Source organism: Vipera berus, assembly GCF_964194415.1.
Source record: "Vipera berus genome assembly, chromosome: 2".
NCBI lineage: Eukaryota > Metazoa > Chordata > Lepidosauria > Squamata > Viperidae > Vipera > Vipera berus.
This window is the reverse complement of record NC_138203.1, coordinates 159,083,599-159,105,993: the sequence shown is the minus strand read 5'-3', so window position 1 is coordinate 159,105,993 and position 22,395 is coordinate 159,083,599. Positions and strand designations below refer to the sequence as shown.

General features: G+C 41.0%; 1 protein-coding gene across 4 annotated transcripts in view; it reads left to right on the top strand.

Moving 5' to 3' along the window:
* Positions 1-22,395, top strand: part of SLC39A11 (solute carrier family 39 member 11) — a 383,748-nt gene that overhangs the window by 297,236 nt on the left and 64,117 nt on the right. The window lies entirely within an intron of this gene.

Sequence of the window (22,395 nt, the reverse complement as noted above, 5' to 3'; positions counted from 1 at the left end):
TAACTCTCCCTTTTCCGTATTTCACTTGTATTAAGCTCTTTGCCAAGTGGTTTTTAAAATATAAATCTTTACATCTTCTTTTAATTTTATAATCCAGAGAAAATGTGTATCACCAAGAGGACTCATCTGCTATTTAAAAAACAAAAAACAAAAACAACCTCATGCTATGAAGTATTTATTCCAAATGTGGCTAAGAAATGGGGTGGCAGGTTGTATTGCCCCTAAAGCAGGAGTGTCAAACTCAATTTCATTGAGGGCCGCATCAGCATTGCGGTTGCCCTCAGGGGGCCGGGTGGGTATGGCCAGGGTGGGCGTGGCCTACTGGGTGGGCGTGGCTAGAGTGTGTATGGCCTACTGGGTGGGCGTGGCCAGCTCTACATCATTCGCATCAAGGGTGCCTATGGGGGCCCGGGCAGGAGTGGGACAGATCTGAGGGTCTCTGGCAGAAGGAGGATCTCTGGGCCAGGGCCAAGGCAGTGGGAGCCGTTCCATCACTGTTTCCAGATTGGCTTCGCGGGCCATATGAAACCACTTCGCAGGCCGGATCCGGCCCCCGGGCCTTGTGTTTGACATGTCTGCCCTAAAGGCTACACCACAGATGGGGACGTGAGTGGAACTCCCACCTCCCAGCTGCTCAGCTTGCAAGAGTATTGCAGAAACTCCCATCTCTGCAGTTTGCCTGTAGGGAACAAATGGAGTGACTTTGCATTCTTTCCTTCATCTGGAAAGATACTTTTAACACATTATTCTTCTGAGTTTGACAGATGCTAAATTTTAATTAATGGATTTGTTTCACTGATTGGAACTTATTAAACTTTAATATGTGGAAAAACTAATCATCCATTTAAAAATGTAAATGGATGATTAAACCTGAACAAAAATAGGACAAATAATTTGTATGAAAATGTGGCTTAATTCTGTTGTTTATGTGACTTTCAACGGCAGATACTGAAACTGCTGCAATTTTCTGGCAAAAGAACTGCACTATTTACTATGGAAATGATTTGCCTTAAAGCCAAATTAATCTTGACCTTGAAACCAAATCAATGTAGATTGCTCCATAAATTGGAACAAATGGATGGCATTGAGGGATGTTTGACATCTATTAAAAGAGTACTGAAATAGTGTCAGGGCTTATGTTACTAATTACACTTTCGTAGCCATGCATGCCAAACAGAATGACAGGGAAGTGTCTTGGGTAATGCCAAGTATACATTTCACATTCTATGACATGCAGTCAATTTCTATGCTTATCTATCATTGCTTCATCTTAGTTTGTATGACCACCTTTTAGCTATTATCCAATGATCCATCCCTCATTTGGAGACTTGCTTCTCCTCTTAAACAACAAACATATCTATGAGGTAAACTGCAGCATTGGAAAAAGGGAGTGCATTACAGCATTTAAATGGGAAGTGACAATTTGGACATGGAAAATGAAGCATTGCTCGTCCTAGTAGGCATCCTTAATAAAGGCACCAAATGCATTCTCTGTTTTTGAATCTCTTACAATACAGAGGATTCAGCAGGCAGAAAGTATAATGAAACAAAACTAAATGCCTCAACATCAAAGCTATCCTGACTCTTCACTCCTTAACCAAGAGGAAACTATAAGTCTATCTCAAGGGTAGGCTAAACGGGCACTCATTGGACTTTGAAACACTATTCCAATTGCCAAAATCTTGGCTATATTTTTCTTTTAAAAAGAGTGCCTCTGGTCAGCAAAGATTAACAAGCCCTGGTTTATTTGATGCTGGAATGCTAAATCAGTCTGATCTGTCCAGAGATTGATAATACTTATAAAATTTCTTTTGATGTTAGACTGTCACTGGCTGTCTGGATATTACTCCTCCTCCATCCTTGTTTCCATCCTTGCTCCTCCTCCATCCTTGTTTTCACATTGTCATCTGTGACTGCTAATTAGACTTTCTTGAATTCTGCAGCATCCATGTATGCGTCTGCTTGGAAACTGTTGAAATGATATGTTAGTGAAAAAACAAAATATTAGAGACTTTACTTGGTAGGTAACATTGTCCAGATCAATTTTTTTTAAAATGTTATAAGCCAAACTTTTGACTATTCAGCACTTCCAATTATCTTTAAATAGTTTTGACCATTACAGATTAATGGCTTGTGAGAAAAAATATTTCATGTTTTATTTATTAAATTTGTATACTGCCTCTATCTGTCCAAAGCAACTCTTTCTCCCAATGTGTGCTTTTCTTATATTCATCTGTGGATCTGGAAGAGTTTGAAAAACCGGTTTATAGGATAAACATTCAAGATAATTGGAATTGACTATATAATGTTTAGAGTCAGCTGGCAGGATTTCAAATATAATGTTTCTGAACTCAAATCAAATTTCAGTTTTACAGATGATGTTGTAAATCCATTGGAGCATGACTTTATGTGCATGCTGTTGTATTGCCCTATGATCTGTTTAATCTGTGAACTAGTAAATAGATTTTTGCAAAACATTGTAAGCTATCAGTTGTTCAGGGGGGAAAATGCCTCTGAAAGGCTGTTCTAAGCTTTCTCAGTATGTGAGATGGAAATATAAATCAACACAGCATCTTCTTATCATTTAGAAAACACATTTCATGTAATTAGATTCCATCACTTTATCGTACAACTGTTCATTCCTCCAACTATACACTACAAAATTCATTGTATATTGGAACATTTGTGATATTTGATTAACAAAGTAGTATTATTCAAGCCAATGTAATAGTGAGTGGACTCATTTTTAAAATAAAATGTCTAAAGTGAACATCCTGATTTTTGAAAGCGTGGGTCTTGAAACCCACAGTGATGATATTCATATTGCTTATGATAAGAATTGATAAAAGATGGATGTGCTCTATCTTTGGACCAGTTCTGATCTTGGTTGCATAGATCGGTGTAGTCTTTCCTTGCTAAAGATTAGACTCTAGCCAAAAATAATACATGTGAGTTCATGTAGTTTGTTATCTAGCTAAGTAATATTTATAGGCAGAATAATAATGAATAATGGGCTGTGCTATGAGTTGTAGCAGATGAAATGAGGCAAGTGAAATATGGCAAAAGTCACCTACAAAAGCTTATTTTTTCCCCTTTTGCTGAAGGGAAGCCTATATATTTTCTTTGCAAGAAGTGGTGCGAGAAAATTATATGGAATTCAGATGCCCTCAGATCACCTCAGGCTTTGAAGAGTTTCACTTATTTAGCTGTACTCATGCCATTTTTAGAGTGACAGCAGAAAACTTCCTTTCATAGTAAAAGTGGAGAAGCTGTCCGGTTCTTGAAGAATTTGTGTATATTTGCCACCAAAACATTCCACTGTGCATCTAGCATTCTTCTCATTTTTGTAATATCTAATATACCGGTAATATGTTCTGCTAAGTCAGTGAGTGGTTAATGGAAATAATCAAACTAAACCTTCAGTATGATTGAATAAAGCAACTGCTTCAAGAAGATCTGAGTGAGAAGCAAATTAGGACCATGATCTAAGTAAGCACTGCCCTCCCAACCTGATTCTCTGTGCAATCGCATTTTGTGTCCATAGTATACAACATACATGCATACATGTATGAGGGGTGAAAAATAAGGTGATTGTGATACATAGTAATGTAGTAATGATGCGGCCAGTATTTGCTTTGGGGACTCTTGCAAAGCAATATCTATAGGAAGATCAGCAGCCTGACCAATGGAGTGAAACTTTCCATCAGAGAAGTGGATCATGACTGACAGAAGCCAGTTCCCTTCTCATCTCAAATAGTGAATCCTTTTGCATCAGTCCTGGAGATCACTGTTTATACGCTCTGTATATCTAGGTTTTATGGATTCTAAGAATGAGGATGAATAAATTTCATCCTCATGTTTTAAAAATGAATAAATGTCTTAAGGCTTCTAAATTTTGTCTCTGATTTCCTTCCACCTGAGTTGGCTACATAGATTCATCTATAAGAATGTGAAAAGAATACAAATATTCCCATTCTTCTATTTTTTTCACGGTTCTTAATCCCCAATTTGAGATCTGTCTAATAGATAGTAGCATCAATTACATCAGTGCAAGTGTTGGAAATTTCTAATGGTTGAAGACATTGTTTATTGTTCAAGTTGATAAATGAGAACAGTTGCTTGCATATTAATGTAATGTGCAGATAATGATATTAATATTTGCATATTGCCTTAATTGAATAATATCAAATGTGGGATAGTGTTTTTTTATATTAACATCTGTTCTTTTTCCATATGAAGAAAGAAGGAGCATGTTCACAAATAATATTTTCTCTATTTTAATGTAGCAGGTATATTAGGAATTTTTATTTGGTGTTTTTGTACATGATTTCACTTATAATACCAGTGGAAATCACCTTGTCCATTATTGCTTGAAAAGAAAATGCTGTTTGAAAAATTCATCAGTGTATAAAATGCCAGTATCTATTATTTTTCTCATCTAGAGACAGGTGAGACAAGACTAGAATCTTTCCTGAGGGCAATGAATAGTCCATAAAACACATCACATGCATGTAGCTAATATTGATTAACCAATTCAGTAAATGGACCATTCAGATTGCTGTACATCATAAATGACAAGATTTGGTCCCGCTTAACAAAATAGTGTCATTTGAATACAAAAGTAAAATATTTCACTAAAATGAGTGAATGAGATTGACCAATATTTTTAATTAGGGGTGGGGTTAATAGCTCACAATGAGAGTAGACATGAAATGAACAGTATAATAAAACATGTTTAGTGGCTTCAATGGCCCCTTTATTACATTTATTTCCCCTCTAAAATTACTAATGAAAACTCATTAAACTATGCCAAGCTTAAGGCCTCCCTTAATTTGGTGACAGTAATTTGTTTAATCTATAAGGGGCATGAGGGATAGTTCTCAACACATGTGTGATGGAATCTCACTGTCACTGAGGCATTTCTTAATTGTCTCTACTGGGCAGTTTTGCCCCACATGAACACTTGAGTCCCTGGTAGGTCCAGCTCTCCAAATCCTTTTTGATAATTCTGTCTCCTCTGGGACCGTCCTCCTCTGTGGCAAGTTAGTCCAAAGGGGCCAAAGAAATGTATGGATTGATCTGGTCACCAAATATGAATTGTGCCAGTTGGGTCTAGAAAGCCGAAGACCATGAGCTCAAGTTCTGCCTTAGCCATGAAAACCCGCTGGGTAACTTTGGGCCAGTCACTTTTTCTCAGTCCAACTCATGTCATAAGATTATTATGAGGATAATAGAAGTAGGAAAGGTGTGTTGGATAAGTCCACCTCCTTGAGTTATTTGTAAAAATAATAAAGGAGGGATATACAATAAATAAATAAAAAAATAAAAAACCTGGACTGAATGCAGTTGAAGTGGAACAAGAATATACAAGGCCCCTTCGATGTAAAAGAATATTTAGAGGGCTGTTGTAGATCTTCATGACTGCATGTTCCATATGTAACCCATGTGTGGTTATTGCATAAAAGACAGTGGTGATTTACTTAAATGATTTAATCTATTGGATGATTATTTAATGTCCAGATGTGCCCTTTATGCTCTGTCGCAAACCTAAGCATCTTGATTTTAATGTAGCTAATTTTCACCGTTTCTGCATTATAATATTCAGCCAGAGATAGCAGTGTGGGTTTTAAGCCAGCATGGGTAAGGGAGAACAGAAGTACACGGTCTGCATATAATTCCTAATCAGTTTTAGGGAGTGATGTGAAAGGTGATTCATCATGGCAACTATAGGATTGATTTAATAATTAAATAATGATAGTGCCCAAGTGCATCCCCTGTCAAACAGAGCTCTCCTTAGTTTAATGGTCCCAGAAGCTACATCTGACCTTTATAGTTGAGCTTTCATGTAATTCATAGATAACCAGAAGGAGCTTTCTGTCTGTGATGGAATTCTGGAACTTGTGCTAAAGATTAGGTTGGGAAATTGAATCAAAGTCTCTCTAATATCTGTGTGGGCTTTCTGTGTGATTTTGAAGTGTATTTCTCTACCAGTTGTTGCAGAATAAGAGCAAGATTGAAAAGACCAGGCACTTTTGAATCCAACTTTTACCTCAGATAATATATTCTCTAGTCAGGGGTAGGCAACCTTGGCTCTTTTATGACTCTTGGACTTCAACTCCCAGAATTCCTCGAGTCATTTTATGATGAGGTATCTAGCATATATTTTCTCAGCCTCACTAAGTAGACCAGAATAAGGGTTTAGAGGTTGTAACAAAGGTAATGATAAAGGTTTTGCCCTTCAACATAAATAACAAGATGAAACATAGTTCCTGATGTCTCTCCTCACTACATTATTGGCCACCTAGGAATCTTTAAAATTTAAATACTTAAATATTCCCGTGTCCAACTGTGTGGCAGAGTTGCAGTACGTCTTCTCCTAATGAAAGCACACAAACAACCATTGTACAACTGCTGTTTCTCCTCAACTATAAAAGATGAAAAATTGTCTTGGGATCTCTCTTGAGGGTCATCCATCCAAGCCCTTGCATCATGCTGCTTCCAAGCTTTAACCTGATCTAAAAGATCAACGCTTTATCTCCCCATCCCAATCTTTCTAGAGCTGGGGTGTCAAACTGCCGGCCCGCAGGGCAGATGTGTCATGACAAAACTGCACCCACCCCATTGCCGGCAATGGAAAAAAAAGTCACGATATGTCGTGACACGTCACGTGACGTTGCGAGTTTGAACCTCTGTTCTAGAGGATCTAGCCCCTGGGGGTTGATCCTGTTTACGTGGCCTGTAGATTTATATCTATGGCATTTTACAGCTGAAACAAAGGCATGACTTTTAGTTGTTCGGGATCTGATTATACGTCCAAGAGTTTTGCAATAAATGCATAAAGCTAGCTCTCATGTTCTTTGTTTCTCTCCAAGAAGGCTATCAGAAGGGAGACTATGAGAGAAGAGAGGTTATAAATTTGTTGTTTCTCCCTGCTTCAATTCTTCAAGTTAGCCATCTTTTATTACACAACATTAGAAAGGCTCTTCCAAATTATCTGCAGGGCCTGTCTCAGCTGTTCGTCTCATTTGTAAGCAAACCCTTCTCTAAATTGGTCAGTCAGAGCCAGATCATCCCAACTCATATCTCTACCATTTAATTTGAAATTTGAAATCTGAAATGTATGCCCTGCAGGCTGGCCTTGCCTGAACTTGAGAATTTCACAGCTAACAGGCATCTTATGGAATCATCAAAGGAACTGCTAAATCTTGGCATGAAGTCTTGATAATTGTTCAGCACTGGGTTCTTGCCCTCAGTGACAAGTATTGTCTATGTGGTTTCCCCTTCTCTCAGCAAACTCAGCATGAAGGTCAGTTTGTAGCGATCTGTGGAAAATTCCACTTTTTCACACCAATAGATAAAATCTTACCAGACTGAAGACTCTCTACTAGCTACATCTAAAATATACTCTGTGAACTATTAAGGAGGGGTTGTCCTCACCCTCTTTCTTTCACACACAATATCTAGGCTGAGTTGCCCCTTATTCCTCAAGAATGCATCCCTCCCTTCTAGGGCACCACCTCCTCACTGCATTCCATCCAGCAAAAGGGGGAAAAAGCAAATAGATGAAATAATTAATATTTAGTATACTTTCCAATACAATTAGCTTCTGTGGAAACATTCATCAGCCTCAAAATATTGTAAGCTGCTTTGATCTTTCGTAATCACAAAGTGTAAGAAAGAGATCTGGTAGTAATGAGCCAAAGGCTTCAAATATTGTGAAGAGGTTAATTACTCCTGTAAACAATTTTTTTTTCTTTTGAGAGAAAGCTGAGAAGTGGGAAAATAGCCAATTAACCAAAGGTTATGCTCTGTAAGAATTTCCATAAGGAAGTACAGTATGGCCATTTACTAACATAGGGCTGACTACTTATGGAAGTCTCCTGAAAGGTAATTGATGTAATCTCCAGCTCTCTCCACTTTATGCTTCTGAATGCTAAACAGTCCGGTAATAATTTTAGTCTATTCAGTTCTTATCAAAATCTGTATTGTTAATAGAAACTTAATTTCCAAGCCAAACATGTGGTCAATTAATGGTTATTACAAGAAAAAGAATCTCTAGGTTATGAATTGTAACACAGAAAAAAAAGTAAGTTAAGGCTTAATCATAGTAAGAGTAGATACTTCACAATAAATGAGTCTTAAATTTGCCATAGCTAAAATTTAAGAATATAAATCGAATCAATCTGAATGATTGATTGTCTTTGTATGCCTGTTCTTGGTCCTTGTTCTTATGCTGTCTCCCGATTGTGAGCTCATCAGCTGTCTTCTTATCCTCAGGAGGCTTTGGGGTACAATTTTGTCAGAGGTTTACAGCTGACTGCTTGACATCCTTAAAAAATTCTACCAAGTACAGTAAGACAAAACATATCCTTTCAAAAACCATCAAACGTTCTATTGGTTCCCATTTTTGTTTCAGAAGATTCTGAAATTTCCATAAAAGCACTTATATACAGGCCTATCAAAGACCCCCTACTAATACACAATCAAGTACACTTTTTAAGATTTATCTTGGGCACCAAGAGGAATACTCCTGAAGCAGCAGTCACAGTTGAAATAGTCATCCATTCCATTTACAGTCTAACAGTAACCAATGTCTTTAACTACTGATGCAGGTTCCATTCTCCCAATGGAACCTGAGGCTATCAAAAGTGTGCCTTGAAGTTACAATTCAATCCAGGGAGGAATCAGCTTCTCCAAATCATCTCACAGCTTGGCTTCTCAACACAATATCTACTCTCTGCTGGACATCAGGCCAAGGCAAATTTTTTTTATTGAAAAGTTTTACAGTACATTTTATCTTTAACAATCCCCCCTCCCTCCACCCACCCCTACCTAACCCTCCCTATCCCTCCCCCCCATTCCCCCCTCCCCCCCCACTTCCCAAGGCAAAATTTAAACAAAGAGTGTTGATTGTTAACACCCAAATCAAGGTTGAGTCACTTACAACATCAGATTGTGAAATGGCTGGAAAATAATAAAATGCCCTTTGAAACAGGAAAATACCTGACAATGGGCCTGTCTCAATACCATAGCACAGCCCTTTCCAGAGCCAAATTTGAGCAAGTTTGGATAAATGCAGACAATTCCACCAAGTGCCATATTCTGAGAGAAATAGAAGACACTGTGCATGTCCTATTCAATTATCAAATATACTTCCCACCAAGAGCTCAGTAGTACTTACAGAGGGTACTTGACAGAAGCAAATATTGGGACTGTAAGCAAATATTACCTTATTTATTTCAGGGCACAAATACTGTATGTATGTATTCATAAAAACTATATAGTGTATAATTAGGATTGTACATCTGAGAATATGTTTTATAGAACACACTGGAACAGTAAAGGTGATGAATTCATATAGTCATACAGTCAACTGACTAATCAATGAAGTTATCCTACTACTACTTATATACTGTTTTTCCCTTTTCATTTCCTCTGGCAATGTACTTTTTCCCTTGTGATCCTGTAGCTTTATCAACCAATTTTATTCAGTTCCTAGTTTTACAGTATTCTCCTTTGAACAACTGAAACAATTTTCAGTTTCATCCTCTAGAGATCACACCTTTCCCCCTTCCCTTGAAACCAATTCAGAAACTGCTGTGTCTAGGATGCTACATGTTCAGGAAGTGCTTATGCCTTTTGTAAAAGTCTAGTTTGTTTCAAAATATTCCCAGTGCATCTCTGATCTAAACTACTCCTGGCACCATAATCTTATCCATACATTAGTACGGTTCAGCTCTGCGTATTTAATTGACTATATATGTGCTGTAGGTTGGATTTTGGGGAAAACTACTGTATTTTAGCAATCCAGGATTTCAACATCCAAGCCACCAGCCTAGATTTCAGGATAGCAGCCTAGATTTCATATCCTGGATGATCCAGTTACTTTCTTTTTTCATGCAATTGGGCTGTGGAGGTTACCATTATTTTTCCGTGTATAAGATGCTGCACTTGTATAAGACGCAGCTGCTTTTTGAACAGGGTGTTTACAGGAAAAAATAGTGTCTTATATACAGAAAAATATGGTACTTGTCTATGCTTCTAAACATTGAATTACCTTCTAGAAAGATGCCTGGCCCATGGAGATAGTTTGATTTCACTTGTGCTATTGCAGTGTAAAACTGTATCCAAGTGATACAGTTAACCAGGGGTATCCAAAAGTGAAACCATTTATACATTTATATCTTGCCAGGGCTTCAGATATCTTTACCCAAGATAGCAACTGATTCTGTTGCTGACATATTACGTTTTATTGATTGGAGATCTTGTTGCTGGGAAACTGTTTCCCTCTCCCTACCGTCCTTCTCTAAGTTCTGCACTCTGGAGAAAATGCCTTCAATTTATTAGTATGTAATACTAATGAGTCTTTTAATAAAATTATTATTGTCATCTTCTATTTAATTTGATTTCTCAGAGATTAAATAAACAAGGTAAAGCAGCTATCTAAAATGGCTACACCTCTTTGCGAAAATAAAGTAAAGGTTTTTTTTATTGTGTATGTTTATACAATTTTTAAGAATGCAGCTTAACAAGGTTGAACATTTTGATGGTTTTTAAATTCTTCCTGTTGCACTGCCATTAATTGAAGGATAGATACACAATTTCTGAATGAAGTTTCAGAATTAATATTTGTTAATTTAAATTCCCTGCAGTAATATTCTTGAGTTCTTTTTATTGCATATCCTATATGCAGTGTTCCAAATCTATAATGAATTGAATTCTCCCTATTTGGTTTAAATAAATATATTTTTTTCATCTCTGCCCTCCAAATTGTTCTAAAAATTTTGTCTTTGTTTCTATCTCTTTAAACTGGGAAGTTAGTCCCTATATTTCATACTTTATTAGTTGTGGCTGCCGAGTGCAGATAATCTATCCCAAGCATCCACCGACAAGGTATTACCTCTAGGGAGCTCCCAAACATAGCGAAATAATCATTCTTCCTGTTGTTCTGCTGTCTGATATGCAGAGATACTGTATGTGGCCTTAACAGTAATCTACGTGTAGCAAATTATTGAACCTACTGTCAGGAACAGGGAACCAACATGACACTGTGAGATGATCAGAGTTCCTTTTTTGTTGTTGCTAACCTATTCACACAAAACTCACCAGATTGACTGCATTCAGGGTTCAGGGATTTGGGGGGAGGTCAAATCTGCATTGTTTCCTGTCTTCCTTCTAGGTTTGCCAGTCCCTTCACTCTTCCCTCCACTTTAACTGGAGATTCCACTAGATCAGGGGTGGGGAACATTGGCTCTTTTATGAGTTGAAGTCCACAAGTTATAATAGAGCCAAAGTTCCCCACCCTGGCACTAGACCTGTGTTCTTACCAGCTTAACAAAAATGTGTAAATCTATGTTTTATGTAAAGTATTATGTCTAGTTAGAATCAGGGCTTTTGGAGGTCTGACCTAATTGTCTTTTTTCTGAGGAAATGAAGTTGTTACTTGCTTTTGAAATGGTGTCCTTGTGCTAAAGCAGAGCATCTAGACCACGGGTGTCAAACTCGCCACGTCATGTGACGTGTCGCGATGTATCGTGACTCTTTTTGCATTGCCGGCAATGGTGTGGGTGTAACTTCAGTATGATGAAACCGGCCCGCGGGTTGGCAGTTTGACACTCCTGATCTAGACTTTACTCCTAAGTATATATTTTTTTCATTTCCAAGCATGTTTAATTTAATTGCTTCATGACTTATTTGTAGAACTTTTTTTGTGTAGGCTGTAAGTGTTATCTTAGGTTCCTGGCAAGTCCTGGAAAGAGTCTTCTCACACTGCAGGAGACGTGAAGTTGATTAGTAGTTAAATGTGGATGTCCAGCAAAAGGAATAAAAATAACAATTGCAACAGCTGAACTTTCAAGGAAGAAAGTTGGACAGAAATTTAAATATGGTGCCTAATACTCAAAGTTTTGTTATGAAATTGGGAGAATGAATCATAAGAATTCACTGAGGGGTGAAAGCATGCATGAAATAGTTGTGCTACTATCACCAGCTATCAAAAAGTATGTTTATCATAGATCTGCTAGTTGCACATTCAGCAACAGCATGGGCAGTATAGCCAACAGTATGGGCAGTTGTGTTTTGGTGTGATTGATTTAAGTATCTGGAAGCATGAAATTATACTCTATGATCAAGTTGGTAACTTCGTAGTATCAAGTAATCGAGACAAAAAAAGCAAGATATGAATTATTTGATACTGATTATAAAAAGCCAATTTAACTGTCAAGCCCAGCGGTCTTGCCTTCTCTTTGGTTTCTTCTTTTTAAAACCTGTTCTATTGTTTTTCACATCTTGACCAGCCAGCAGTAGCCTCTTATTGTGCTTGCCAAAACTTACAACAATTTCCCTGCGGATAATACATTCCATGTAGCACATCTTAGGAAATATTGAAAAGCAGATAAAGAAATCAATGGATAATAGGACTTGAGTGATTTCATGAAGGACCCTGAAGTGATCTTGATTGTGATGTATGGCACACATAAAAGATTTATGCGGAGGAGAAAAAGCAGGTGTCTTAGCCAATGTAGTATTAACTGAACTGGTAGAACATTTATTCTTTTTTTTCCTTGTAGCTTTCTTCCTTGTGCAATAGAAATATTTAAGCTGAAATCTCAGGATGCCATAGTGGAGGAGGTTAAATAAGCTTAAATACGGTAAATACTTCATTGAGTAGAAATTGTGGTGTGCTTGACTGTAATTAAGTTTCCACATGATCTTCTTCCACGTATACCTAAGTTAGAGCTATTCAGGTAATCAGTCTGGTGATAAATGAAGGTGAGCAGTCCTAAATCACTGTTTATGCATATGACTGATTTATAAATAATTTGACCATGGTTTCTGGAAGACAGATATAAATTCATACCGGATTCCATAGCAGTCCAAATATAAACCAAGGGGGCCTGGCAAAATTTCAGTTATTCTGTTCTTGTTTAAATTATATAATCCTCATTTTAGGATTATTTTATAAATAATTAATTGATATGGAGAAATTGTGGTTTAAGCATTCTCCCTTGATTATGTTCCTAGGTTTGGCTGATGGTACTTCGCTCTACAAATTCACAGGCTGTTGAGGGACATGGATCTTGTATACCCTCCCCCCTGCTTTCTACTTGGGTTGTCCACATAGGTATGGCTAGAGCAGACAACTCCCCCCCCCCCAGTCAACAGCTGAAAAATAATAAGGATACACACAAATCACTTTCAACCAATATTCTGACTCTGACTGTTGTTTAATGATTTATCCCCTTGCTGAGACCCCTGTGCCTAGCCTGTATAAGCGGATACTATCACTGTTAACAGCCTTTGTTAGATAGCAGAACTCATGAAATTACCTTTTAATCATCCAGAAGGACCTTTATTTGCATGTAGAGAAGATTACAGCAGACAAGGTGTGGTAGATGAAGAAATGGACAGTATTTCAAGGTCAAAAGACAGTAATGTTCCTGCCTGGTGTAGATCAGCCCATGCAATGGTGGGAAGTGATAGAACAGAGTTTAAGGAGAAGGAGGAAGTATGTCACAAATGGGAGGGGTTGGCTGAACAAATTAACATAATGTTGTAGTTCCCCAAATTTACATAATGTTGTAGTTCCCCAAACAACCACATGGTGGCAGCACAATATGCATTGTATTGTGCCTAACGCCTGATGTAACAGCACAACCAAACACTGAGGTATAACAGGTTCCTTGGAATACATGGAGACCCAGTGAATTTTAAAGTAACAACAAAACTTTTATTGGTTGCAGTGTACATTTGCTCCTTCTTATGTGGCTATACACACGTACATCCTTCTCCACTTAGGCTGCCAAGTGCTAGCTGGAAAAACCTTTCTCTACCTTTTGACTATGGAAAAACTCTTATTTATTATTAATCAGATTTATATAGCTGCCCATCTCACCAAAACTTGAAATATTTTTCAGAACCTCTGCATATTCAGTCTCAAATATAGCCCAGAAGTCACAAAATTATTATATTAGTTTCATGTGAAGGCCTGTTTATGTGCATTAATTGTTGTTGTTGTTGTTAGCTGCGAAGTCGTGTCCGACCCATCGCGACCCTATGGACAACATTCCTCCAGGCCTTCCTGTCCTCTACCATCTTCTGGAGTCCATTTAAGCTCACGCCTACTGCTTCAGTGACTCCATCCAGCCACCTCATTCTCTGTCGTCCCCTTCTTCTATTGCCCTCGATCTTTCCCAGCATTAGGCTCTTCTCCAGTGAGTCCTTCCTTCTCATTAGGTGGCCAAAGTACTTGAGTTTTAGCTTCAGGATCTGGCCTTCTAAAGAGCAGTCAGGGTTGATCTCCTCTAGGACTGACCGGTTTGATCGCCTTGCAGTCCAAGGGACTCGCAGGAGTCTTCTCCAGCACCACAGTTCAAAGGCCTCAATTCTTTGGCGCTCAGCCTTTCTTATGGTCCAACTTTCACTGCCATACATTGCAACTGGGAAGACCATAGCCTTGACTATACGCACTTTTGTTGACAGGGTGATGTCTCTGCTTTTTAGTGTGCTGTCTAGATTTGCCATGGCTTTCCTCCCCAGGAGCAAGCGTCTTTTAATTTCTTGGCTACAGTCCCCATCTGCAGTGATCTTGGAGCCCAGGAAAAGAAAATCTGTCACTACCTCCATTTCTTCCCCATCTATTTGCCAGGAATCGAGAGGGCCAGATGCCATGATCTTGGTTTTCTTAATGTTAAGTTTCAACCTAAGTTTTGCACTCTCCTTCTTCACCCGCAACAAGAGGCTCTTTAGTTCTTCTTCACTTTCTGCCATTAGAGTGGTATCATCTGCGTATCTTAGGTTGTTGATATTTCTTCCGGCAATCTTAATTCCAACTTTTGATTCATCTAGCCCTGCCTTTCTCATGATGTGCTCTGCATATAAGTTAAATAGGCAGGGCGACAGTATACAGCCTTGCCGGACTCCTTTCCCAATTTTGAACCAATCAGTGGTTCCGTGTCCAGTTCTCACTGTTGCTTCTTGATCCGCATATAGGTTTCTCAAGAGACAAATAAGATGGTCTGGTACTCCCATCTCTTTAAGAACTTGCCACAGTTTGTTATGATCCACACAATCAAAGGCTTTAGCATAGTCAATGAAGCAGAAGTAGATGTTTTTCTGGAACTCCCTAGCTTTCTCCATGATCCAGTGTATGTTGGCAATTTGATCTCTAGTTCCTCTGCCTCTTCGAAATCCTGCCTGCACTTCTGGTAGTTCTCGATCCACATACTGCTGAAGTCTAGCTTGTAGGATTTTAAGCATGACTTTACTAGCATGAGAAATGAGTGCAATGGTGCGATAGTTTGAACATTCTTTGGCACTGCCTTTCTTTGGAATTGGAATGTAAACTGATCTTTTCCAATCCTGTGGCCATTGTTGAGTTTTCCAAATTTGCTGGCAAATTGAGTGTAGCACTTTTACTGCATTGTCTTTTAAGATTTTGAATAGCTCAGCTGGAATACTGTCACTTCCACTAGCTTTGTTGTTGCTCAGCTTTTCTAAGGCCCACTTCACTTCACATTCTAGGATGTCTGGCTCGAGGTCAGTGACCACCTCATTGTGATTATCAGGGACGTTAAGCTCATTCTTGTATAGTTCTTCTGTGTAATTTTGCCACCTCTTCTTAATCTCTTCTGCCTCTGTTAGGTCCCTGCCATTTTGGTCCTTTATCATGCCCATTTTTGCATTAAACGTTCCCTTCATTTCTCCAATTTTCTTGAAAAGATCTCTGGTCCTCCCTATTCTATTATTTTCTTCTATTTCTTTGCACTGTTCATTTAAGAAGGCATTCTTATCTCTTCTAGCTATTCTCTGGAATTCTGCATTCAATTGGGTGTATCTTTCTTTTTCTCCCTTGCCTTTCGCTTCCCTCCTTTCCCTCCCCTTAATGTGCATTAATAGTGTCCTTAAAAATAAAGAATGAAATTTACCTCTTTAATGTGAAACCTGTGCTTGTTTTTTATATCACAAATACTGAATTCTGGGCTGAAGTTGAGATAAGCACACCTGGATTTTATCTTCAAATAGAGTCCTAAGCTCTACGGGCAGCTGGTTCCAAAGGGCAGGCGCACCCACAGAGAAGGCCCTCCCCCTGGGTGTTATCCGCCGGCAGTCTTTTACCGGCGGCACCCTGAGAAGGCCCTCCCTGTGGGAGCGCACAGGATGAAGGGAACTTGATGCTGGCAGCAGGTGTTCCCTCAAATATCCCGGACCCAAGCCATTTAGGGCTTTATAGGTTATCACCAGCACCTTGAATCTCACCTGGAGGGTTTCTCCCCATCCAGACCCGGACCGCCTGGAGGCAACGGGACATCATGGCAAGGGCATCACTGGGTTGGTTCGGGGTGGAGAAAAAAAGTTGGGCATCATCAGCATACTGATGATACCCCACCCCGAAACCACGAATGATCTCACCCAGCGGCTTCATATAGATGTTGAACAGGAGGGGAGAGAGAACCGACCCCTGAGGAACTCCACAAATGAGAGGCCTCAGGGCGGATCTTTGCCCTCCCATCAACACCGACTGCGAGCGGCCCAGGAGATAGGAGGAGAACCACTGTAAAACGGTGCCTCCCACTCCCAACCCCCTGAGACGCCGCAGTAGGATACCATGGTCGATGGTATCAAAAGCCACTGAGAGATCTAATAGGACTAGGACAGAGGAACAACCCCTGTCCCGAGCCCGCCAGAGGTCATTCACCAGTGCGACCAATGCCGTCTCCGTGCTGTGCCCAGACCTGAAACCCGATTGGTACGGGTCCAGATAATCAGTTTCCTCCAGGAACAGAGGAAGCTGATGTGCCACCACACTCTCAACAACCTTCACCAAAAAGCGAAGGTTGGAGACCGGACGATAGTTATTTAAAACAGCCGGGTCCAGGGCAGGCTTCTTGAGGAGGGGTCTCACCACTGCCTCCTTCAAGGTGGCGGGAAAGATACCCTCCTTCAAGGAAGCAGTTATTACTGCCTGGAACCAGCCTCGTGTCTCCTCCTGGGCCGCATAAACCAGGCAGGAGGGGCACAGGTCCAATAAACAGGTGGTGGAACTCAGCTTCCCCATAATCCTGTCCACATCATCAGGGGAAACAGGATCAAACTCAGTCCAGATAACATGCTCAAGACCGTCCGATTCCTCCACATCAGACTCTGCCCAGTCAGAGTCCAAACCTGCCCGGATCTGAGCGATTTTGTCCATCAGATGATGACTAAACTCCTCGGCCTGACCCTGTAAGGGATCCTCCCTCACCTCCTGGTTAAGAAGGGAGCGAGTCACCCTAAACAGGGCGGCCGGGCGATTATCTGCAGACGCGATGAGGGCAGCGAAGTAGTTAGCCCTCGCTGTCCTCATTGCTGCAAGATAAGACCTTGTAAAGGTTCTTAACTGCAATCGGTCAGATTCGGATCGGCTGGACCTCCAACCGCTCTCTAGACCCCGTCTCCGACTCTTCAACTTCCGGAGCTCCACAGAAAACCATGGAGACCAGCGGGATCTGTGCCGGGTCAGGGGTCGCAAGGGTACAACACGGTCGAGTGCCTCGGTGGCTGCCCTTTCCCAGGCATCCACCAAGGCATCGGCTGGGCTGTGAATGAGGGTGATGGGTATAGACCCAAGCGCCATCTGGAACCGTTCTGGCTCCATTAGGTGCCTGGGGCGGAACCACCTGGTCAGTTCTGCAGCCCAGCGGCAGGGGGTGGCATAACGGAAGACCAGCTGCAGGACATAATGATCGGACCATGACAGGGGGACAATAGCTGGCGAACCCCCTCCCAGATCATCCAACCACTGTCCAGATAAAAACACCAGGTTGAGAGTGTGACCCCCCACATGAGTCAGGCCCTGAATTACCTGGGTCAGGTCCATGGCCGTCATGGAAGCCATGAACTCTCGAGATAGCTCCGACGACCTTCCCTGGGAAGGCAGGTTGAAGTCACCCAGAACTATAAGCCTGGGGAACTCTACTGCCAACCCTGAGAGGGTGTCGAGCAGCCCGGGCAGGACTTCTGCCACACAGCTGGGCGCCAGGTATGTAAGCAACAAGCCCATCTGAACCCAAGGGCCACATCTCAGGAGGAGGGACTCACTCCTGCCTATCTGGACAATGGTAGTCTCCCGCGGACATAAAGTCTCCCGAATAACCACCGCCACCTCACCACCCCTACCCTGAGCCTGTGGCCGGTGTAGCACACAGAAACCTGGGAGGCATAACTTGGTCAGAGGGACCCCTCCCTCCGAGCCCAACCAGGTTTCCGCAATGCATGCCAGATCCGCGCATTCCTCCTCAATCAAATCACGAACGAGGGGAGCCTTATTAACAACGGATCTGGCATTAAAATACACCAGCCTAAGCTCAGGGACCTGATCACCCTCATCCCCGGGCAAAAGGGTGCTAACCGGAGGGTCAGAGCGCGCCACCGCTCGAAGATAGCGAGGATGCGATCCCAGATGTTGATGCGGCCCTCCGTGCAACCACCTGCTGCCATTCCCTATCATCGTGGAGATTTGACACCCCTCCCCAGCACACGCAGAGCCAGCAGCCTCCACCCCCAACCCCATCCCACCGGAACCCATAACGGGCCCAGACTGAATGCCGGTTGGTAATTCCCTCCCCTCCCTACTATTCCTCCCCCTCCCTAAGCCTTTAAAATAACCGGCTAAAAAACATACCAGGGGCCTCTTAATGCATCTCCACCAGAGGCCCCTAGGTAAGCCCAACCACCTCTCGGGATCCCAGCAATTGGACCCGTCATCAAGGGAGATGGTAGATAAGGAGGCTGGTCGTGTCCAGGAGGGGAAAAACCCCTGAGGGCGTACAAGTCCGATCTGGAATATCGCAATCGAGCCATAAAGTGCAAGGAAAACATATGTATGTCGCTCAGGAATTAAAAGAGTTGCATTCATAATGAGAGTAACCTGATAAGATGATAGAACACTGTAGACCCAGTAAATGTGACCAGTGGGTTTCTGTCTTGCACAACCATTGCATCTTCCGTATTTTTCAAAATTGTTTCGTCTTACAGCACCATGGGGGCAGTGGTGGGAGTCAGCCTGTTTGCACCAGTTCGGGAGAACTGGTAGCAAATTTTTTGTTGCCCAGGCACAGAATGGACTTCTGGAAGCAGCATCCACACAGAGAACCGGTTGTTCACATATTTGAATGTCATCACTGCGTGGGGGTGCTGTAATTCCCAGTTTTTCACTTACCTGAATGCAAGTAAAAGAGAGATGGGAATATATCCTGAATTCAGGTTTATGGACAGATGGAGCACGGAAGGAAGGGGGGGGGAAACAAGGTTTGAGATAAACTGTTTTCTCCATCATTTCTGTCAATTTCCCAGGTTGCTATAGCAGCAGTATTTGCGAGAATATATTTTCCCCTAATTGCCTCTATTCCATTCTTTGTATTTAATTTATGTAACTGTCAGATGTGGCAGCTTCTCATGCAAGCAGTTTCCCTTACATACAAGTAGCCGTATGTCATTAATTGAATGGGAAAATTTGGGAACAAGAGGGGAGAAGTGATTTCAGCAGTATAATCGGCATACTTCTGATTTCCCTATGCTTTTCCTTTTATTGTTGAGGATATATTCTGCAGAGGGTGATATATTCATGCCTGGGAAAAATATATACACAGTGTGTGTGTGTGTGTGTGTGTGTGTGTGTGTGCAGACAATAAACCGTACATAAACCATACACTCTCATGTCTATTCAATAACAATAACAATAATAATAAGTTGGAAGGGACCTTGGAGGTCATCTAGTCCAACCCCCTGCTCAGGCAGGAAACCTTATACCATTTCAGGCAAATGGCTGTCCAGTCTCTTCTTAAAAACCTCCAGTGTTGGAGCATTCACCACTTCTGGAGGCAGCTTGTTCCACTGGTTAATTGTTCTAACTGTCAGGAAGTTTCTCCTTAGTTCTAGGTTGCTTCTCTCCTTGACTAGTTTCCATCCATTGCTTCTTGTCCTGCTTGACTCCCTCTTCTTTGTGGTAGCCCCTGAGATATTGGAACACTGCTATCATGTCACCCCTCACTCTTCTCTTCGTTAAACTACACATACCCAATTCCAGCAACCGTTCCCTATATGTTTTAGCCTCCAGCCCCCTAATCATCTTTGTTGCTCTTCTCTGTACCCTTTCTAGAGTCTCGACATCTTTTTTACATCGTGGTGACCAAAACTGGATGCAGTATTCCAGGTGTGGCCTTACCAAAGCATTGTAAAGTGGTATTAGTACTTCACACGATCTTGATTCTATCCCTCTGTTAATGCAGCCTAGCACTGTGTTGGCTTTTTTGGCAGCTGCAGCACACTGCTGGCTCATATTGAAGTGATTGTCTACTAGGACTCTGAGATCCCTCTCACAGTTTCTACTATTGAGCAAGGTACCACCTATACTATACCTGTGCATTTGATTTTTCCTGCCTAAATGTAGAACCTTACTTTTTTCACCATTGAATTTCATTTTGTTAGATAGTGCCCAGTGTTCGTGTCTGTCCAGATCCTTCTGTATCTTAAGCCTATCTTCTGGAGTATTGGCTATTCCTGCCAGCTTGGTGTCATCTGCAAATTTGATGAGTTCCCCATCTATCCCCTCATCCAAATCGTTAATGAAGATATTGAAGAGCACTGGGCCCAGAACAGAGCCCTGGGGCACCCCACTACACACTTCCTTCCATGTAGATGCAGTTCCATTGAGTACCACAGACTGAGTACGGCCTGTCAGCCAGAATCCATCTGGTAGTGATGCTATCTAACCCACATTTTTCTATCTTATCAAGTAGTAGGTTGTGATCTACTTTATCAAATGCCTTACTGAAGTCCAAGTAAATTATATCTACAGCATTCCTCTGGTCCACTAGTTTTGTCACATGGTCAAAGAATGCAATAAGATTTGTCTGGCATGATCTGTTTTTGACAAACCCATGTTGGCTTTTAGTGATAACTTTTTTTGCATCAAGGTGTTCGTTGATTTGTTGTTTGATTATCTTTTCCAGAATCTTCCCAGGTATTGAGGTCAGGCTGATAGGTCTGTAATTCTCTGGATCTATTTTTTCCCTTTTTTGAAGATGGGAACTACATCAGCTCTCTTCCAGTCCTCTGGTAGTTCCCCAGTGCTCCAGGATCTTTGAAAAATATAGTTCAGTGGTTCTGAGATCACGTCTGCCAGTTCCTTGAGAAACTTGGGGTGTAATCCATCTGATCCTGGTGATTTGAACTCGTCTAGGCTGGACAGGTGCTCACTTACCATTTTCTTGCCTATCTTAACTTACGTTTCTATTCTGTTTTTTATGGCACTGGTTTTGGTAGGTTGGACTGTTTTTTTCCCTTTGTGTAAAGACAGATGCAAAAAACGAGTTAAATAGTTCTGCTTTCTCCCTGTTGCTTGTCACCTTCTTGCCACTTTCCCCCACTAATGGACCAATCATTTCTTTAACTTTTTTCTTGTTTCTTATATGTTGAAAGAAGCTTTTTTTGTTATTTTTGACTTTGGTCGCAAGCCTTAGTTCATTTTGAGCCTTAGCTTCCCTCACTTCATCTTTGCAGGCACGGGCTGTTTGCTGATATTTTGCCTTAGTTATGTGCCCCTCTTTCCACTTCTTATACTTGTCCTTTTTATCTTTCAGTTTATCAGAGAGTTCTTTATGCAGCCATGCTGATTTCTTTTGAAAGCTGTTATTTTTCTTCTTTGTTGGTATTGTGCTAGACTGGGCCTTTATTATCTTACTTTTCAAAATTTCCCAAGCTTCTTGAGTTGTTTTCCCCTTTAGGATTCTCATCCATGGAATTCTTCCCAAGGTCTCTCTAAGTTTATTGAAATTAGCTCTTTTAAAGTCCAAGACTCTAGTTTGGCTGTATTCTATTGCTTGTGCTTCCGTAATGTTGAATTCCAATATTGCATGATCGCTTCCCCCCAAGGTTCCTTTGGCTTCGACACTTTCTATCATTTCATCTCTGTTAGTGAGAATTAAATCCAATATGGCTAATCCCCTAGTTCCCTTCTCTACTTTTTGGGAGAGAAAGTTGTCTGCTAGTGTTAGGCATATGGTGATAGCCTACATAGTTGGTTTGAAAATATATAAACTATGATGTTGTGTCTTTAAGATGTTAATTGGCTGATGGGTGTGTAAGTGTTCTCATGGCCATAAGAGGGAGCTAGGAACGTGGCTTCTCTCTCTCTCTCTGAATTCTCTGCTCTCACTGTTTTTTCACTGTTAGTTACTCTGATACTGCTGTTGTTGGTTTACTACTGTGTTAAACCTGAATAACTGTGTTTTTGACCTCTGGACCAGTAAGAAGACTTTGTATTTGGATTACTACTTGGACTGGTACTATTGTGTATGACCTGGACTGTTTATTTTTGACCGTGCTTTGTTTTTCAACCACAAAGTAAAATATTTT